The following is a 20,016-nucleotide window of genomic DNA, read 5'->3' as shown; positions in this document are numbered from 1 at the left end:
AGCAATCTACATGCAGAAGCGCACAGTGGAAGACACACACATCCACATGCAAATACACAACAACAGCTATGGACTTACAAGTCAAAATTCCCATCAATACAAGAAAAAGCCACTCCTTACATAAAGACATGGAAACCCATGGGAAGACACAAGGGCTGGAACTGAGAACAGTGTAATTAGAGAGAAAGAAAGATAGGTTAACCCCAGGCACAGAGGCAGAAAGGGAGAGAGAGGGGAGGAGAGGTGACAAGGTTGAGAAAAGTCCCATGTTAACCTGGAAGAAAGAAAACAGGAACAAACGGGGCAAAGAGGAGCAAACAGCTGCTAAGGATTTACATGCCGTAAATTATTTATGCAATCAGCTGTAGGAGCACAGAAACAGAGAGAGAGAGAGGGAGGCAACAGAAAAAATAATCAGGGTTGCAGAAAAGAGAACAGGGGGTGAAAACTGAGAGACGTAGACACGTCTTTGCCGTAAGTTACAACAAAGAGAAAATGTTACACTTACCCTCACACTCCTGTCTAGACACAGCAATCTTTCCCACTGAGCCTCACTCTGACACACCTGAAACAAACAGTAACACTGTTTACCTACACATGTTACTCTCCAGTTACACGCAAAGCTTCAGATGTCTGCTTCCAGGCTATGAATGACAATGCGGCGTGCTACACGAGATGATTTTACGTCATCTCTGAGACTGTTCTCTGTGAGTTTGAAGTCTAAACGCCAAACCTTTATTCATCTTTCTGAAGATTTCTTTACATGTCTCCTAATGCATGTGAGTGCCTATGATCTATATCACAAGCCAAACAACCCATGAAACAAACTCACTGTGCCTCTACTGAACTGTGCATTATTAATTTCAACCTACAGCAGGTTCAGTTCAATTCAATTTTATTTATGTATTTTTTAAATTTGCTGTATGTTCCTACTGCAGGTGCTAATGATTCACTGTTACTGTGCTGCCGTGTATGTTTAACATTATTTACACACTGACATCACTTCAATAAGAACATCTGCTCCGCATTTACATAAAACACTGTAGTTAGCTTCCAGTCTTGACATTTTTTACACAGTATATATATTTAGCTTAAATTACAGCAGCTAAACAGCAGCTAAACACTGTAGCTTATACAGTCCTTAAATATTCTGGTTAAAAACAGCCTTGTAGGCTGTATTCTGAGTGTTATTGTGTGAGAATAATAATACAGTGTGTAAAACCCAATAGCAAAAGTATGAAGAGAAACATACATCAAATTTAATTTCAAGAGCCTCTTAACTTTCTGCAGGACTCAGAATGAAATATTTACTAAAAGAAACTGAAAAGGACAAACTGTATATATTTACTTTTTTTTTTTTGCAGTGATTTAGTAATTTAATGACACTGTCAGTCTTAAACTACAGCACTGCCTATTAAATTCTACCATAAACTATGGCACATAGAGTACATCTGAAATACCACATAAAACTAACAGCATCACTGCACCCATTGCACTCGCTCTGTGCTCACTCGTACACTGTGACGCCCAGGAGCTTTTTGAGAAGATGCTGATCCACAAATTCCCATGGGTTTGGTGGAGTGGACCGGAGCCAGTGGAAATTGCAAACAAACACTGGGGCTGCTGTGTCTGATGTGAGCAAAAACAACCTCAAAGACCTCATTCACACATCACATCTGTGCGTGTGCGATTGTGCATGTGTTGGGAAGTTCATAAAGAAAAGTGGGAAAAAATGGGAGCAACTGTGCGTGTATCTGTGTGTGTGTGCGTGCGCGTGTGTGTTTATGAATCTGAGGACTTGAAGGCTGTTCAAAGGCATTACAGCATTAAATTTATGAAGGCATTCACAGTAACACTGGCAATAAAATAGATCTCAGCTCCTAGCAAAAGTTCATATTAGGTCTTACTGTGGCAGGAGAGAGTGGGAAGGAGGAAGAGCGCGCGTGTGTGTGTGTGTGTGTGTGTGTGTGTGTGTGTGTGTGTGTGTGTGTGTGTGTGTGTGTGTGTGTGTGTGTGTGTGTGTGTGTGTGTGAGCGAGGGTGGAGGAAAAAGAATGAGGTGACACTAAAGGTCAAGAGAGAAACGGAGAGATGTTGAGAGGAAAACAAAAAAAAGCCAGAAGAGCAGAGGAACACAAACAGAAAACAATTTCAAAATGGGAAGAGAGAAACTTCTCATGACAGGCCAATGGCAACAAAGACCAGAACCAAAAATGCAAAGAGCAGCAGAGAGAAGCAGCAGCTCTCTCCTCATGTCTCTCCACCCCATGGTTTCAGTGGCCAAGTCCACACCACATTATGGGTCCCTAGGTTTTTTATAATGGCTGGGTGTGTTCTGATTCCCCGCTAAAGTCATTGCTAGTTAAATTCCATTCCTAATTAGTGGTGGGAATGAGAATGGAAAGGGGAATTGGTTGAGGAACAATTAAACATCACTGAGGGAAAACAATATTTTCAGACAACATTTGACACCACGAGCCGTGACAGTGTGGGACGAAGCATACGTGCCCACATGGCAGATTTTTCTTCCCCCCCAATCAATTTCAGACTTTTGAGCCAATTCATGTATAGCTGCAGTTAATACAACCTGCAGATATACATTTGTTGTTGACAGAATACATGGCGGGCAGTGCTGGGCAGCAACTAATTACATGTAATGCCAGAGTACTGCGGTCAGTTTTATACTGCATGTAGGCCCTGCAGAGCTTAACTAAGAACTATTAAGAACTGTTTTGTTATTTCAGGCTAAATCCTGAAACTGCAAATATGGCAGGAGGCCTGCCTATTCCACATCAACTGTGTTGTTGCACTGATGTGAACGGCAAACATTTGAGGTTCACAGCAGTTTCAAGGACTTTGCTGGCAGTGATATCTGCTTGACTGTTGAGTGCTCCTCTGGGGTTTACATTTACTAATCAAAATTTCTGTTTTGAGTTGAGTCTTTGTGATGATATTTATGCTTAATTTCTATGAATATACACATCAAAAGGGGCAAAAGGACGCAAATTTGAAAAATCAATAGCTAGTATAATAAGCGCTGACATTATGGGTTTACTACATTAACCATAGAAGACAGCACTATGGCATTTGTGTGGGATCACTCTGAACAAAATATCCAACAAGTTTTGACTCAATAAACACATTTATTGCAATAACATTTGGAGACTGAGAAATTTAAAATAAGTGAGCAGTAGCTTCAAGGCACAACTTCAAAAATCCAAAGTGTCCAAAACACGATTTATAATAAAAGTGCAGTTTTGTGGAGAATAAATGAAATAAACTGGCATCCTCGTTTGTTAAAATAGCAAGTTTTTTGTTAGCACTTTTACTCAAGCACTTGTAGTGAATGACACACACTCACAGACCCTGATGCACCTGATGTAAAGTGTTAATATGAGAGAATTAAGAATGACTATCTCAATGTTGTGATGTTTTAATAGCGTGCAGGTGACTAACATCTCGCTGATGGGAATTTGTTAAAGACAGACGTTTAATGAGCAGCTCTTGAGATTAAATGTGCCAGGATAAATAAGACTGGAATAAAACTTGGATATTATTGTCAATACGTGCTCAGTGAAAATATCTTGTTATGCCAAAAAAATACGATTCAGAGAAACCAATAGATTTTGTATGGACATTTTTGACTAGCATTACTTGTAGGGAAACCCAGCATTATGTTACGAACTCCAAATTTTTGGAGTGGTGAGCGGATTCTCCCACTTTAGGACAAAACACAGGCTCACATTCTTTGCTGTTTCCTTTTTTTTTAATGAGTCACTCACTAACCCTACCTCCTCATAATGCTGACCACATAAATAAGCTCTCCCAAAAACCTCACAAAGCTCACATTAAAGTGTCATTTTTCAACTTTTTTAAACGTACTAAACAGTAATAGTTTGTTTTTCAGATTTCCATCACCACTGCTGCAAATTGCAAATGTGACCTTTTTTTTTCTGGAATGACACCGGAATAAATTATTTCAGTAAAGCACTCAGGCAGATTTTAGCTGCTCAGCTCTGTGCTTCACTCAAGCTTGTGGCTCTGGATACATGTGTGCAAGGGTGCAGAAAGCAAAGCTGCACATAGTGTAAATCTCACAAGATATATCATAACATTCGAGTCTGTGAAACTGTCAGTTCAAAGGCTCTTGGTCTCTAGCATATGGAGCAGTGATTTGGCAATTTAGACTATTAAATATAGACTAACAGTGAGCTAATGTTTGTCTATGTAACATGATCAAAGCTGCAAACATGCAATTATGAAATGAATGGCCTCCCTATCTCTACTGTTGCTTTACTCTTTTAATTTGCCCATAAAGCATTTTCAAGCAAACATTGTCACGATAGAAGTCAAATGTGCTGACTAGCAGCATAGCCATGAAGTCAACACACTGGAATGCACTTCCATCCCCACAGGAGCGAAAGGATGAATTAATATTTGATTGACATGTAGTGAGCCAAGCTACCGAGTGTAAAATGTGCGCTGAAAGCAAGGAAGAAAGTACAGAGAGAGGGGCATTATGATTGATTGACTGTACCTACTGAGCAATTAGAGTGAGATTAATTGGTTAGTTGTCACTTCATTTGACTGTTATTAGCCAAGGAACTCCTCTCTGGAAACCATTTAAATGCAAGATAATTGACATAATTGTTCTGCAGACGACAGAACTCCTGTGGTACTACAGAACACAGTCTGTGGGCTAACAAGAGAAAAAGATTAAAGGAAGAAAAGAAGGTTGAAAATCAGGTAAAATCAAGAGGAAGAAACAATATTTTGTACTTGTGAATATTTTAACAACATTTGAGGTCAAGGAAACTTACTGCTTATGTGTTTTGAGCTGTGGATTTGCCAGGATATGTCTCCACACTAAGTGAAATTCTTCTTTATTACATATACATGCACACGCACTCACACACATACACACACGCCAACACAAGGTCGGACTTAAAAATTAGAGCAGGGTATGAGGCGACCTTGTGAAGCTCCCGTTAACCAAATAAAAAGTGTATAGGATTGATGATCCTATCAAAGCACTAACACATAACACATCGTATATTCCTAAACTCATTATCCATTAATGATCTTCCTAACTCATTCACTTTAAATGTTCATAATGTTTTTTAATATTTAAATATACTGCAATTATTGAATCGTTGTATAATTAATCCAATGCCTACTGCAACTGAGCCCATATTTTTAAACCTCTGTCTTTCCCGTTTTCACTTGTGCGATAAAACATTCAAACATTTACACTCTGCATATCAGTGTGGGAGATCAAGAGAAGTCAGCCTGCAAAATAAGCTGTCACGAAGATTAGATGTCATCAGTAGCATTGAGGGTCTAGCCCAATATTGCAATAGCATTCATTAAAAAAAGACATCAAATTACATTCCAAAGTGACAGTAAACTATGCGTTTTTCAGAGATATGATACAAACCAATTAAGGATAGTGTCTGTTTTCACAGTTTTAGGATTATCAGTGTGATAACTAAGCAGAAGACTAGAAGATGCATTGAGATATATCCGGCGCTGGAGGATCTTCCACGGGTTCAAACAAGGATGGTTCTGCACTGCATCTGCAGCCAAATCTGTTTCTTGTGTCCAATTCATAATGAACTGTTTGGATGACTGATTACATATAAAGTAAGTATCTCAGAGAGATGACACAAACAATAAATAATAATGAATAATGTTACAATAAAATGATATTTTTTTAAGCTTACATAAGCTTTTTCACTGAGTAAGAAACAGAACAGCTACACATTTGCAAGGCGTGGAGTTTACTTTGGGAGTTTAAAACAGTTACACGCCCAAAGGAAATAAAGGGCCCAGATGACTGTTAATTCAAGCTGACCCTTAAGGAACCCACATTAAGGATTACAAGACATCTTGTCCTATATGGAGTAATTTAAAATGACTGCAGGTAGTACACTGGGTTTAACTCCATGTTTTTATTTCAATATTTTAGCATGCACCCATTAAAGAAATGAAACCTATGAATGTGTTTAAAGTATTCTGCATTACTGAACATGTCTCCTGTTAGTACTGCACTTTTTCCAACAAGATCAAATCTACCCAGCGTCTGGAAAGAATTACAGTATGTTACAGTTGAGCATATCGTTCCCTCGGTGAACAGGAAATGGTTTATTTCTCCTGAGTGGAGCCTGTCCCAGCTAGGGAAGTGGCTAACCACATGAAGCTAGTGCGATCCAATCTGTTTACACACAGTAATTTGCACAGGTGAGAGAGGGTGGGCTGCTGGGATGAATGTAGGAGCCTTGTTTAGTTCTCACCACTGAGGAATTCAGGTTGTTTAAAAAAAAAAAAAAAAAGTAAAAATCATGAATTGATTTCATTTATTAAGCCCTGCTAAGATTTGTTCAGGCTTCAAATCATGTGTGCAAAAAAGGTGTGATGGATTTGTTTCAAAGTGATAACAAATGTAGGGAATGAAAAGATGTCTGCATTTAATTAAAGTGCAGCTGACATGAATACAGTCACGTAATATGGTATAGACAAGAAGGTGTGACGAGACACTATCTGGGAGCTATAAATATACAACAGTTCGTTATCAGGTTTAGTTCTATGACAGAAATGCAAGCAGCACAAAGTGGTTTAGCAGTCTGCACATTAAAAAGCAGCACTACTGTTTGACTGAACCAAGGGTCAGCAGGGGCCTTTTGGAGCTTTTACTCCCATATATTTTTGGGGCTTTTAAACAGATGTTCCCATTTCCTCCAGTTCAAAGACATATCAGGTAAATTGGACTTGAAAAGAACTTCCCTGCTGCATATATGGCTGGCTTCACATCCAGCTCAATTCATCATAGCCAAATTTTACAAAGAAAAATCTGTGTTACAAAGGTAAGCCTGTCAGGAGGAAGAAAAAGAAACAAAAAAAAGTCTTACAGTTGAGCCGCCCTGCTTTATTTTCACATGCTCAAGTGTGCTCATTAGGTCCGTGGTATCAACTGCTTCTCCTGCGTTAATGTGGAGGTGTTGTTGGCAGGTCATGGACGCACAGAAGTGTGAGTCTGACCCGATCATCTGGGCCTTGTACAAAGAGGCAAACAGGCAGACATGCACAAGTGCACAAAGAGACACACTCTTGAGTCTTCCAAAGATTCTTGTATTTATTCAAAGAAAGCGAGTCTTGGCAAAAGATGACACAGCTCCTAATCAACCTGGTCTCTCCATACAGCAGCCTCATTGAAAACACGTTTGTGTCGTCTACAAAGCGCCGACATCTTATTCTATTTGTACTTTTGAAAAGCAAACAGAAGGTTAGGTATTTATTTTACATGTTTTTCATTATTCCGTGCTCATTCCCTCTCTCAACCATCTGCGTCCTTGATCTCCGTGCTCTGTGCTAGATTTTAACTTTGTCACTTTCCTACTTTCCCTTTCAATCCAAGGTCATGCAAAGGTTACTTCATTGTGACAACTTTCCTTTATTTTTTGTATAACATACAACAATCCATCCTAGCTCTGGTGGATATGCCATTCTTATGAGGTTATTCTGACTTGTTTACAACCTTTCCCTCCCCTTTCTTCTCCTCAAATCATTCATTTGCCCGTCCACATTGCTGATCGTTCATCACCGATACAGCCGTTCCTCCGTCTTTATCATCCATCTTTAGCTGCAGTTGTTTATGTCTGCTTGACTCTCTGCCGTGCTGTTTACTGACCGCCCTTGCTTTTTTGGGCTCCTCTCCTTCAACTCTTTACTCTGTTCAATTTGTTATAACTTCTTTCATCCCTTTCCATCTGTATCACTTGAATGCATGCATTTTAAATGGACTTTTTCCCTTTGTTTTCAGCTTTCCATTCAGTCTGCTCACCTCTGCTGAAAGTTAGGTCTTTACTTTGTGTTTTCCCTTATTCCCCATCTTTCGTCTGTGTGTAGTATACATTCAAAACTTGTTCCTTTCGGAGAACTTATGGAGCTCTTCCAACTCTCTGAGATCACATACTGATAAATGCCTATCCTTATTTGCCTCCAAGGATGAAAGGCAGTAAAGAAATCACAAATATTTGACCACAACAAACTTGATAACACCACCCCCTGTAACGGGTACGTGCGTGTGAGGGGTCTGAGGTGTAGCGTTTGAAGGCAGACCGAGGGGCAAGAGTATGCACACAAACACACACACATGCGCACGCATACATCGTCAGGCCCTGTCAGACATCCATCTCACACTTCAGTAGGCTATTTATTTTTTCTGTTTTATTTATGCAGCAATCTCCTTTCAAATTCAGCTCGCACCCATTCGTCTGACTGAGCGGCTGCCCTTTCTTTTCAAAGTGTAAAATTTCATAGACCTTGGGCAAAAATGGAAGAATGGGTGCGAGGGAGAGAGAAGAAACACTGCTAAGGTAATAACCTGATTTCGCCTCAGTTGGTTTTGATTTAAGAGAGGAAGAGTGTGTCAGAGAAACAGCAGGCGCTCTTCTGTCTCGCTTCCATGGCAGATTTTTGAAGAGCGAGGAAAGAGAGGGAAGGAGACGCAGAATGAAAGGAGAGACAACGCGAACAAAGAGAGATAGAGACAGTGAATCACACCCCATGCCAATAAAGTGAAGTGAACTGACACAAAGAAACAGAGATACCATTGAGAAAATGAGCGTTCTACAGAGGGAGACAGGGGAAGGGAGATGGAGAGGAACGCGTTGGGGGTGGGGAGTGGGGGTATTATCAGTGAATGAATTTTTAATAGCACAGAGATCAACCATGCCCAGGAGCTCAAACAGAAATAAATACCTTGCCTCCTTACTTTAAAACTCCTTTTAGAAAATATAACCACAGTACACAGTGTTTTTTTTTTCCTTCCAGGGTTTTTAATCACTCAGGAAAACGTGACAGCATACCTGACACCAGAAAACAAGGAGGAACCCTGACAGCAAGACGGGCAGGGACAGAGAGGCTTATGGGTAAATACAAGGTTGCACGTCACTCACACCACATACACACCAGCCAGCTGATTACCGCAGGTGTCTGCATTCACACATGAGGAGCATTTGAATTTTAAACTCTTCCAAATACATGTGTCAGCCCTCGCCCATCTGTCTGTCACCCTGCAAATGCCCTGACAATAGCACGAGCACAATTAACTTAAAAGCTGAGAGAATGTGCCAATTTACCCCCAATTTCCTGCTTACAGCGTCAGACGTTCCTTTCAAATGTGTATTTTTTTAGCATAATATATGAGGCAGGCCATTTCACTTGCCAAAAGCATCTCCATTTCAGCAAGGTTGTCCCAATTTGCTGATTTTGAAGCACATACCAAATTAGCGCGCAAAACATTGCAATTTTACCAGCTGCTGCGTGTTCTGTTCAAGTGTACGTCAGCGTGAAAGGCGATTTCAGTTTAAAATCTGGTCCGTGGTTCTTTCTATTTACATTATAGACTCTTCCAATTCTGTAGTTGTTCTTTTCCCAGAAGGTGTATTCAGAGAGGAAGAAATGCTGTGAGTTTAGCCTTTATATTTAAAGAAACAAAAACAAATAAAACAAGTTTATGAATTGTGCATTACTGCTAGCCAGCAAAAGCTAGGGAACTTTGAGTCTGCACTACAAATGAATAAGGATATGTATTAATAATTATTAACCATATTCTTATCATCAAAGGACATTAATAATAATTTCTACCTTAAATGATGCATATAGCTTCTTTAGACATGCCCAGATAGCTGTGAGTAACTGTCAGTGTTGGAATAATCTCTGTTCCCTGTGAGGTTGACACCCATCGCTAAGGCTACAGATATGATACAGTACCAAGTCAGTGGGAAACCAAGAAAATGGGAAAAAGATCAAGTTCTTTAGAACAGCTTCAGAAGAAGCGAACAGCAGCTGCACTGAACTTCTCATTGCATTTCTTGCAGAGGGAGATTTATGCAATTACATTAAAAAATCATATATGTCTTAAAGTAAGTGTGTGCAACTCTTTTGTTCACTTGGTTAGCATTTGCAGAATTTATTGGCATCCAGATCCAAGCATTTGGACAGTTACTTATTTGTTTGTTTGGCAGACCAGTCAATTTCAAATAAAAATGAAGGCTCTTTCAAAGTTAATGGGGTGTTTAATACGTTGAACCTGGGAAATCACAGTTGGAAACTCTTTGAAAAAATGGAATGGACTTTCATAAAATACGAGCTAACAAGCTAATATAAGAAATATCTAATGAACTACATAGCAATCTACACTCAGTACATGCATTTCTACTCAACAGCTGCAACTCTGAATGACGCTTCCTTTTTGTGTAAATGGGGTTTTCTTGTGCACGTGATGGTACGTTCTAAGGGATCCATGCTCTACAGAATAATTCTGCATTAATTTCACAGTTGCAATTGATCTGCATATTGTGACAGTCCACACACATGTGTGCAGCTTCAACTGACCCCTTTGCTGTTTTCATACTTAATTTGTCACACCCTTACCGATTAGTCGACACTATAAATGTAAACGTTTCTTCATAAAACAAAGACAAATGGTTAAAGTGAGACTTTACGTATGTCCAGTTATCCAATTAAGGTGAATTATTCTTAAACGTTTCGTGAGTTATTCTTTGCCTTCATCCTGTTATCCAATTCAAACCTGTCAACAAATCTTAATACAGAGCGTCAGGTTAAATAAAGCTCAGTTTACCTTATTCAGATTTTCTTAAGTAACATTCAGTAGTGTTCCTAAACGACATTATTTATTTAAATTTATTTTCATCATTTATTGTCTACTTTGCCCCTGCAGGAGGAGGATCAGGCTACTCTTTTCCTGGCTGAACTAAAGAAGCAGCGGAGTCCTTCTTCATGAAAAACCTGAAGTGCTTTTTCTTCTTTTGCAGGCACAGTTCCTGCAGATCTTTGTTCTGCGCTGTGAGGTTTGTCATCTCATTGAAAAGCTCTGTATGCTGCAGCTCAAGTTTCTTACACCTTTTCTCCAGTTCTTCTAATTTTTCCTGCTTTTCTTCGTGCTTTTCTTTGAGCTCTTTGTTTTTCTCTTGCAGTTTTCTTTTAATGTTTTTCTTGTTGAACTTTCCTTTCCTTGTGCATGACGTTGTTTGTTTGTTGTACTTTGTCAGATATGGCCAGTAACTCTTGATGTCTCCTCTGCAGGTCGTGAAGTGTACACTGGATGTCTTTATGTATTTATTTTCTGTCGTTGCTTCTCCTCTTGCATTTCAGTGTTTGTGTACTGCACTTTGTTGCAAATGGGTATTTTTGCTCACCATTGCTTAGATTTTACTCTGCTTTCTGTGCATATTTTTTCTAGTTCTTGTTTCTCGTCCTCAATTTCAATGTTTTTGTCATTTGCTTTGTTGTATAATACTCTTAACTGTACTTTTCTTCTCAAACTCTTGGAGATCATGTTGCATTTCTTTTTGCATCTGTTGCAGTTGTTCTTTGTCCTTCAGTAGTTGTGCATTTCTTTTGAGTGCTTGTTTAAACATCACTTGAAGCCCTTCATATTCTTCTCCATGCACTGGAGCTTGCATTGCATCTCCTGGTCTTTTTCTTGAAGCTTACACTGAAGGTTCTTGATCTTCTTTCTCTTGTTGCAGTTGTGTATTTCTTTTGAATGCTTCATTAAACATCACTTGAAGCCCTACATTTTTCTTCTCGAATTGCTGGAGCTTGCACTGCATCTCTTGGTCTTCTTCTTGTAGCTTGCACTGCATCTCTTTGTGTATTGTGTTTTGGAGTTTGCACTGTATGTCCCGGTGCTTCTCCTGTGTTGTTTTTCCTTTATACAAAGCTCAAATGCTCTTCTGGGGGGCTTCAAAAAATCATCGCGCTGAGGAGTGCTGGGGTAATCTCTTTGTCTTGGGTAGTGGGTTTTTTTTTTTAGACATTTTGATACCTTGTAACAACCCCTCTGTAAAGGATCCGAATGTTTTCAAATTCTTCTTAGTAGATGAATGTTTGACAGCTGCGAACCAACTGACGTATTGACTGAAAACTGAAATTAGACTTCAAATTTATTTTGTTTCCTTAGGAGTTATGACAACAGGCTGTGTATATAAAATTTAAAATGTATCATATTAGAGTGTTTAATACACTGAACCTGGGAAATCAAAGTTGGAAACTGTTTGAAAAAAGGCTTTCATAAAACACAACTGTTACAAGTCAGATGAATCATGGGATATAGCACAGAAGCTGGGAAAAGGCACAGACTGCACAGTTCAGAAAGCTAGCATGCACTGAGTGCAGATTGATATGTAGTTTGTACATGATTAGATATTTCTTACCGTCTTATTAAGAAAAAATTGTGATTCCCAGAAAGTCACTTCAAAAACATACTTGGTCTAAAACTGCATAAACCTTTGTTATTGTTACCTTGTTATAGCTAAAACATGCTGTAGCAGCAACCTTATTAGCCAGTAATTTCTCATGGGACACTGACAGATCCAAACCTGCTGTGGTCTGGCTACAAGAACATGGCTTGAAGCCTGCATGGATGGATTTTGATGGATTCTCAAGATTGAGGACCTTAAATGCTTGCCAAACTAACAATGTTCCACCTCTTTACACTGAAAAATGTCTTTGGCTGTATATTCTTAGTATCATTATCCTGTTAAATTATGAGACGCTGTCCAGGTTAATCATTCTCTAATGAGTTCTGAGTGCTATGATCCTATATACAGTACTATGCAAAAGTCTTGAGTGACCCCTCATTTCTTCATATTTTGGTTGGAAAATGGGATATAGGTTGAGGGATTTATCTAAATGTGCAAGCACAATTTGTGCATTTCTAATGTGCTCAAAAGTCAATGTTTGTTATAACCACCTTAGAACTTTTAGGCAAGTGTCCCAATAATTTCTTTGAGTAGCCTTCAAGAAAAGTTCTCAAAGCTCTTCTTTGGGGGGGTTGTTTAAAACGCAAAATACATTACCAACATGGCGTGCAATGTTGTTAATATAATGTTCCCTGCCATTTCTTCTGTGAACACCGTTGTTTTTAGAATGTTTGATTTCAGCAAAGCAATTGGCCTTGATTTTATCAGATGTGCTTCTTGAGTGTTTCTATTATGCTTACTTCATTTGCTTTTCTTGTCTTTACTTGCAGATGGCACGTAATTACAGCATATTTTGTATGAAAACGTTTAAATAAAGCGAGAGCTGCCCACACAGTGTCACATGTCCAATTACTTTTAAACCTTTTCTTTTGTAAGTTTCATAAACTTAACATAAACTTCAAGTCAAAGTTGAGATATGGCACTTTAACTGTAGTTTCCTCTACTTTATGTAAAATGAAATCACCACTGACTGTCTGATCACAGCGAGAGAGGACGGTGGTGCAGAGCCAAAGGAGATGATGTGGTCTACGCAGTGATGGAATTCATTTCTTTCCCAGTCACTCCCAGTAAGAGTCATTTCTGTTGTTTAACAAATCTATTGACTTTTTATTTTTAATTTTAAGTCAACAGACTGATGAAAATTCCAGCAAGCAATTTCAGAGAACAGTTCAGCAGTGAGTTTTTCAAAAGCAATATGGATCAACAACCACAGTGAATTTGGGATTCGATTGTTGTAATCTCCTACAGGATTATATTGTTAGGATTATAACAATTGCCAGAGTTGTATCAATAGTATAATAAGCAGAGGTGGGACCAAGTCATTGTTTTGCAAGTCTCAAGTAAGTCTCAAGTCTTTATCCTCAAGTCTCAAGTCAAGTCTCAAGTAATGTCAGGCAAGTCAGAGTCGAGTCTCAAGTCACTGGTGTAAAAGTCAGAGTCAAGTCACAAGTCTGAAACTTTGAATTTCAAGTCCTTTCGAGTCTTTAAAAAAAAAAAGAAAAAATAATGTTGCAGTTATGCTAAATGTAAATATTAGACCATGTAATTTTAAAATCTGTGTTTTTCTCAACACATACAAAATAGTGAACTTAGAAAATATACACAAATTGTGAAATTGCACCTCTTTAAAATGCAGCTCAATTAAACTTAGCTCCAAGAATAATTTTCACCGACAGTTCTGAGATACGCTGCATGTTATTCTTGGATGTGGTTGTAGGACCGGCTTTAAAATCGCATGACAAAAATATCATACATATTAAAAAAAACTGTATCACCAACGTAGCCTGGAAAACATTTGCTAGTTAGATGAAGTCAGCTATCTCATCTTAGCATATTTATATGCATATTTATAATCATATGGTTCTTGGAGTGAGTGCACACACTCATGAAGTTTAGTAACTTCAGGTCACTGCAACAAGCCCAGGTACAGTTTACCGACGGATGGGTGCAGGACCTTGAAATGCACCGTGTAGAACGAAAGACCATCGTACGTATCATAAGTTTACCAGTCTCACAAATCGTCTTCATAAATACACATTCCTTAACCGTTTATTAATAGGACCTTTGAGCTCAACGGTAATTAATTAGTAGTGGAAATAATTTCTGGTAGCATCACAGAAATGTAGCAGTGACAATAATATTGTATGCTGTAATCGTACTGGACAATTAGTGATACAAAAAACCTGTTTTATCCTGTGAATAAAAGTATGTGTTTTTGTCAGTGTACCATAATAACAGAAGCGAAACACAATATTGTGTCAGGACAATTCACTATTTATGCACAATAAATAAAGGAGCATAGCGCGACAATTTCTGTTCAGCGCCAGACTTGCTTGTAACCTATATCACCAATTATGTTAAGAAAAATGACGCATTAACTACAACAGCAGACTGACCTTTGTGTAAATGCTTGGAGCAGACTAACCTGTGAGCTGGAGTGTTCTAGGACGTTATATTTGATCTTTGAATGGCTGCAATCCAGTCGCCTCTTTGTTACTTCGGAAACATGGTTCGAACAATTTCTCTTCCACGACGTAATCCGATAACAACCGATCTCTTTACCCGTCGGCTTCCCGTGGCTGTCATGCGACCGGCTATTGCAGTTAATAATACAACAGCTTCTTGACATTTTTGTGTTTCTTTTTATCGCTGTGTGACTGATTTTAATTGAAAGCCTGCGTGCGCTAGTACCGCTTGCCACGAGTTCCCAGAATCCTTTGCGGTTCTACCCGTGAATGACGTCACATTTTCAATCTCTATATAATATGCATGTTAAATTTTATATTTGGGGTGAAATATCAAGTCTTTTCAAGTAAACCGGTTCAAGTCCAATTCAAGTCCCAAGTCATTGGTGTAAAAGTCCAAGTCAAGTCACAAGTCTTAGAACATTTTTTCAAGTCAAGTCTAAAGTCATAAAATTAATGACTCGAGTCTGACTCGAGTCCAAGTCATGTGACTCGAGTCCACACCTCTGATAATAAGAATATGACTTTGGAATGAACATCATATCATGTTTCTGGGCTCTCTCTGTTTTGGAGTTAATCTACCATATTTGATAGCAGCTGTTGTTTATTTTGCCTAGAATGGAGGACTGCAAGCACTGGGTTCTATACACAAGAACTGTTTCGCACTGGTAATGCACAAAGAATGATAAAATATAAAGAAAACAGACAGTGTTTTCATCCCTGGGTGTCAAATAGTACTCTTCTGTCAGAAGTTGCTGCCGTCAGCGAGGGTAGCAGTGGGTTCACCTATTGCCTTTAGTTTAGATTTAGGTACCTAAACTATGTAGACTCAATCCCACCATGTTGCAATCAGAATCTGTCTGCATAAATGAGTATTTCTCATCTGTGATGCATCTCTTTGCAATCGGGAGCTGGAAGCCAAATTCAGAATCAATCCTTTAGAAAAGATAGGTTGTCAAGCGCCTGTCATTTTGCCCTCCTAGAGCAACTATGTCACTATTTGTGGAGCCGTTTCTGAATTTCTCTTTCAGATCTATAAGGTTCTTACTGGACTTAAATTTCTGTTTAATGTGAATTTCTTTTGTATGCAGACAGAAACAGATTTGCCATTTTCACCAAATTCACAAACAGATTGCAAGCGAATGGCAACTTAACTCCATTCACTGATAGCAGACCGATAGCAGCGAACTACCTTAGTCTTATTGCCCTTTTTATAACCATCTTGATGCACTGAAGTTGCTTTGAAGACAACAACTGACTACAAGTGGACCCCATCTTTAGAACAACCATTTCAAAGACAATGATATAACAAATTCATTGCACAAAGTCAAAATAATTTTGGTAATGCTGCCTTCTCCAACCATTGTTGGATAACACAACAGCAGCATTTGATTCATTTAGAGTCAGAAAAGGCTGAAAAGCAGTAACATGCTGATACAAACGGATGAGGACTGAGAGGGGAAAAAGCAGAGTAATGTTTGTTCACTGCAGGTCTGAAATCTATAAAAGTGGAAAATCTATAAAATAAATAAATAAAATTCCAAACAATGCATTTTGCCTTCTTTTCATAATAACTTCAAAATTGTTTTGGGCACAATAAGCAGCTAATCAGTGACTCTAAATGAAAACTTTTTCCTTGAGCCACTCCAATATCTGTGCTAGCCATAGTGATAATAGCAGGTTTCACAGACTTATAAAGCTTCTGCGTGCTCATCTCCAGTGAGACAAACAAGGACAAACACGCACGCAAACAATGTGTGTCTCACTGAAGCCGACTCAGCTGTAATAAAATAATATAAAGTTGTACCACATTTCAGTTCATATCGGAGCAGTGGTATTATTCCCTGCACCTATTCCTATTATCACGGGCTCTCAAAATGACTCAAATTAAAACTCACATTAATCCGACAGTGTAATCCCTCTACTGCATGGAACAGTCTTTTCAGTCTGAGTGTGGATTAGAGAACACTGAGACCCTGTGTTGGTGGTCACTGGTGTATAACACCTCATAAAGATAATATGCTATGTGTGTGCGCACTTGTGTTTTTCCTGCTGCGACGGTGGTCAGCACAATATAGCACAAAAAGCTTGCGTGTGTGGGAGGGGTTGGGTGTTGTACATGTGGATAATGTGCTTCTTTTACCCTTTGTGGTTACCTGGTGAAGAGGAAAATCCCTATGAGGTGGTCTTCTTGCTATGTGGACTACAATGAAAGCGGCCTGTAACAGAGGAAATGGTGAATTAATAAAATAAGCCCCCTGAGTAGAACACTGTTTGACTAGTCAGAGGGCACAGAAAAGGGATGGAGGGAAGGGTTTGGCAGAATAAAGAAAAACTGAGAAGCACAGATAAAATGGCGCTGTTTGTACATGTTTTGTGGCTGTCTATAGGTTTGCAGTGGTGCGCTGAATATATAAAGGCCTAATGCACGCTGAGTGTATTTCATATTATCCTTTAGTGAATCAAGAAGGAAATAAATATATAAGTAAATGACAAGTTTTTGTCTCAGTGATCCCCGAACAAGACACACACACACATATTTTTTTGCCTGCCCTTCTTACTTACAATCAAGCAGCTTATCATGCTGCTCACACAGCATCCTGTACAGCATCTTTAAGTATCAATAAAACCCTAGCTGCAATCACCACATTAAAAGAGAGGACAAATGCACCTCTTGACCCAGACACATCTGGTTAATGGAAATCTGAAACATTAATAAAAACGCTATCGGTGAGCAATGCTCGGCTGCACACGACTCAGTGGAGCTGTGAATGAATATGCTCATTTTGCACGGTTGCTACATACCGAATGGGCACAATCTTAAAGGTGTTCCTTACTATAAAAACAGTTCATCTTCATTTGAAACAATGATATTATTTGGAGTCTGTGTTTGTGGATGTGTACGCATGATCCATAAAGAGATGTACACTATGTATATATTCATAGCTGACTTTTATGGCTGTGAAAACAGGTCCCACTAGTCTACAGTGGCAAACAAGCAGATATTATTTCATTCATCACCCCTAAGAGCTTATACTGTAGACTAGTAAAGCTGAATGCTGATGAGCTGACCATGAATCACTGCAACATCAAGTATGTTTATTAGAATGCTATTCAGATTTATTATTTAGTCTGGTCTGGTATTGTGACTTTGTTAATATCTAATATAAATGACAACATTATTGTTATTTGACGCTTTGGCAAATGGTTAAATAAAAAAATAATATGCCTAAGATGTATTGTTTCCATAGCGGCAACGACAACAGCAACTTCGTGTGTACCTACTACTGCACCCATTTTTGCAGAGCTGCTGGAATGGCACACCAAATGAATCATTTACAGAAAATTTTGATTTGTCAGTGCAGGATAGATGGATCCTGGTCACGCTGTATAACAAAAGCATGGGTGGGCATTTACAAAGTGTCAGGTACAGTGCAGAACAAAAATCTCCTAATCTCCTTACTCTTTGCTGTTCATTATTATTTTACAGGGCAGCCGTCCCAAATACATAAGGCCCCTACCCTGCTCAGCCCAGTCTGCCAAGCACCAATGCTGGGTTTGATATTCTTCCAACATCCAACAGGCTATGATTATTTCATTCCTTTTTTAACATAACGCATCAATTATTCAACCTTTGCGAGACCAGATTTGATTGCGTTTTTATTTAACAAAAATGACTGTGTGTGCGCGCGCCTCCACCCATCTAAAGGAAGACTGAATATAAAACGTTCCGCAAAGATAATACCTCATGGCTTGAAAGAGTGATGGATGGTGAAGGGGGTGGAGTAGAAGGAGAAAGAGAGAGAGAGAAAAAAATACAAGTACTCTGGAATAAATGATGACTGCATTAGCATAGGATAGCACAGGGTCCCTTCACTCTACAATAAATTGCTCCCCGTCTTCAAGGCAAACTGCCCACACAACAAGTGCAGCCATGACATTGGAAAGCGGGTGTGCACGGGTGTTTGCTTGGACTGATTCTGCTGGAGTGTAGCACTGCTGCAGCACTGCAACAGCCATGGAAAAAAGATTCGGTTATTATGTAGCAACACAAATCTGTTACATCCAGGTTTTTCAGTGCAGTTAAGTAAAGTCAAACACCCAGCGGTTAGCGGGGTAAACTTTCATTGTTTAAATGTAATGAAGGCCTTAAACTTAACGCTCAAAGCATTTCATTTTTGTATTAATTAGTCTGCGACGCCCAAGACTCATTAATTCACACCTTTTCAAAAAATTATCCCTTTATCCCTTCGCCTCATTTCCTCTTTCTCTCTCTCTCTCTCACACACACACAGGCTCACTTCACCTCTCTCTTCCCTGCCATTCTTCTCCTCTCCTCGCATCCTCATCTCTGCTAATGAGCCTACTTAAATCTATGCCAAAACACAAACAGCATGAGAAAAAGAAATAGGTACAGTGCTTAGTCTGTTTGTTAAAGGATTCATCATGTGAGCTGTTTTCAATAAATAATAAATGCAAGCGCTGACTTTTGTCTGCAGACGAGACTTTGGAACATGAATTATGCATTGTTATTCTTGGATAGGCCAACACAGGGACAGGGTGGCAGTGTGTGTTGTGTGTGCGCGCGTGGAAGTGTGTGTACATGAGGGTAGATCCTGATACACACTGCGAAGACAGTGTTTCTGAGGCTTTACAATCAAGGCATGTGGACACAGCTCACTGTGATTACAACTCGAAAGACATTGTTTTGTTTGCAAATACACATGCTGCCTAAACCTTAAGCTCCTGGAAACTCAGCAAGACGTTTCTGTTTCCAGTTAGAAAGTTGAAAGGATCGCAAACTGCACTGCTCGACTATTATTAGTCGTTTATCTTATTCTAATCAAGTCTCTTTTATGGTTGGATGATGAAGGGCAGGATGTGTGTGTTTTCACTCAATTGCCCTGTGTGTGTGTGTGTGTGTGTGTGTGTGTGTGTGTGTGTGTGTGTGTGTGTGTGTGTGTGTGTGTGTGTGTGTGTGTGTGTGTGGGAGGTGTGTGAGGTGGTCCTCCTAGCACATTTGTGTTCACAGTATTTTTCCATTTGATCCCTTCTCTCTCCCTTTTCTCCTCTTTTTGCAGCTTTTCCCTACCCTATAATCACTACGACAACAAAGGAAGCTTCGTTCCCGCTAGACAGTGGAAAGGTTTCACTGGCAATGTTAAAATATCTGTGTGTTTTCCCCCCCACTTTATTGTCTGTTGTCACCAGGAAATATGAGTAAAGAAAAAAAGCTTGATTGAAAATCAGCAAAGAAGAGAA

At 39.2% G+C, this 20,016-nt stretch overlaps 1 long non-coding RNA gene across 1 annotated transcript in view; it reads right to left on the bottom strand.

The window, feature by feature from the left end:
• The window catches only part of LOC146698164 (uncharacterized), a 166,656-nt gene that overhangs the window by 61,341 nt on the left and 85,299 nt on the right, over positions 1-20,016 (bottom strand). Inside the window, exons 4-5 of the long non-coding RNA XR_014922995.1 lie at positions 16,911-16,973; positions 509-565 (exon numbers count right to left, since the gene is read on the bottom strand). This is a non-coding gene — a long non-coding RNA (uncharacterized LOC146698164). The remainder of the gene's footprint in view (positions 1-508; positions 566-16,910; positions 16,974-20,016) is intronic.

Source organism: Copadichromis virginalis, linkage group LG11, assembly GCF_057382275.1.
Source record: "Copadichromis virginalis isolate Kocher_CV1m ecotype Utaka linkage group LG11, C_Virginalis_male_GT1.1, whole genome shotgun sequence".
Taxonomy (NCBI): Eukaryota; Metazoa; Chordata; class Actinopteri; order Cichliformes; family Cichlidae; genus Copadichromis; species Copadichromis virginalis.
The sequence above is the reverse complement of the archived record's forward strand: the minus strand, read 5'-3'. Positions and strand labels throughout refer to the sequence as shown.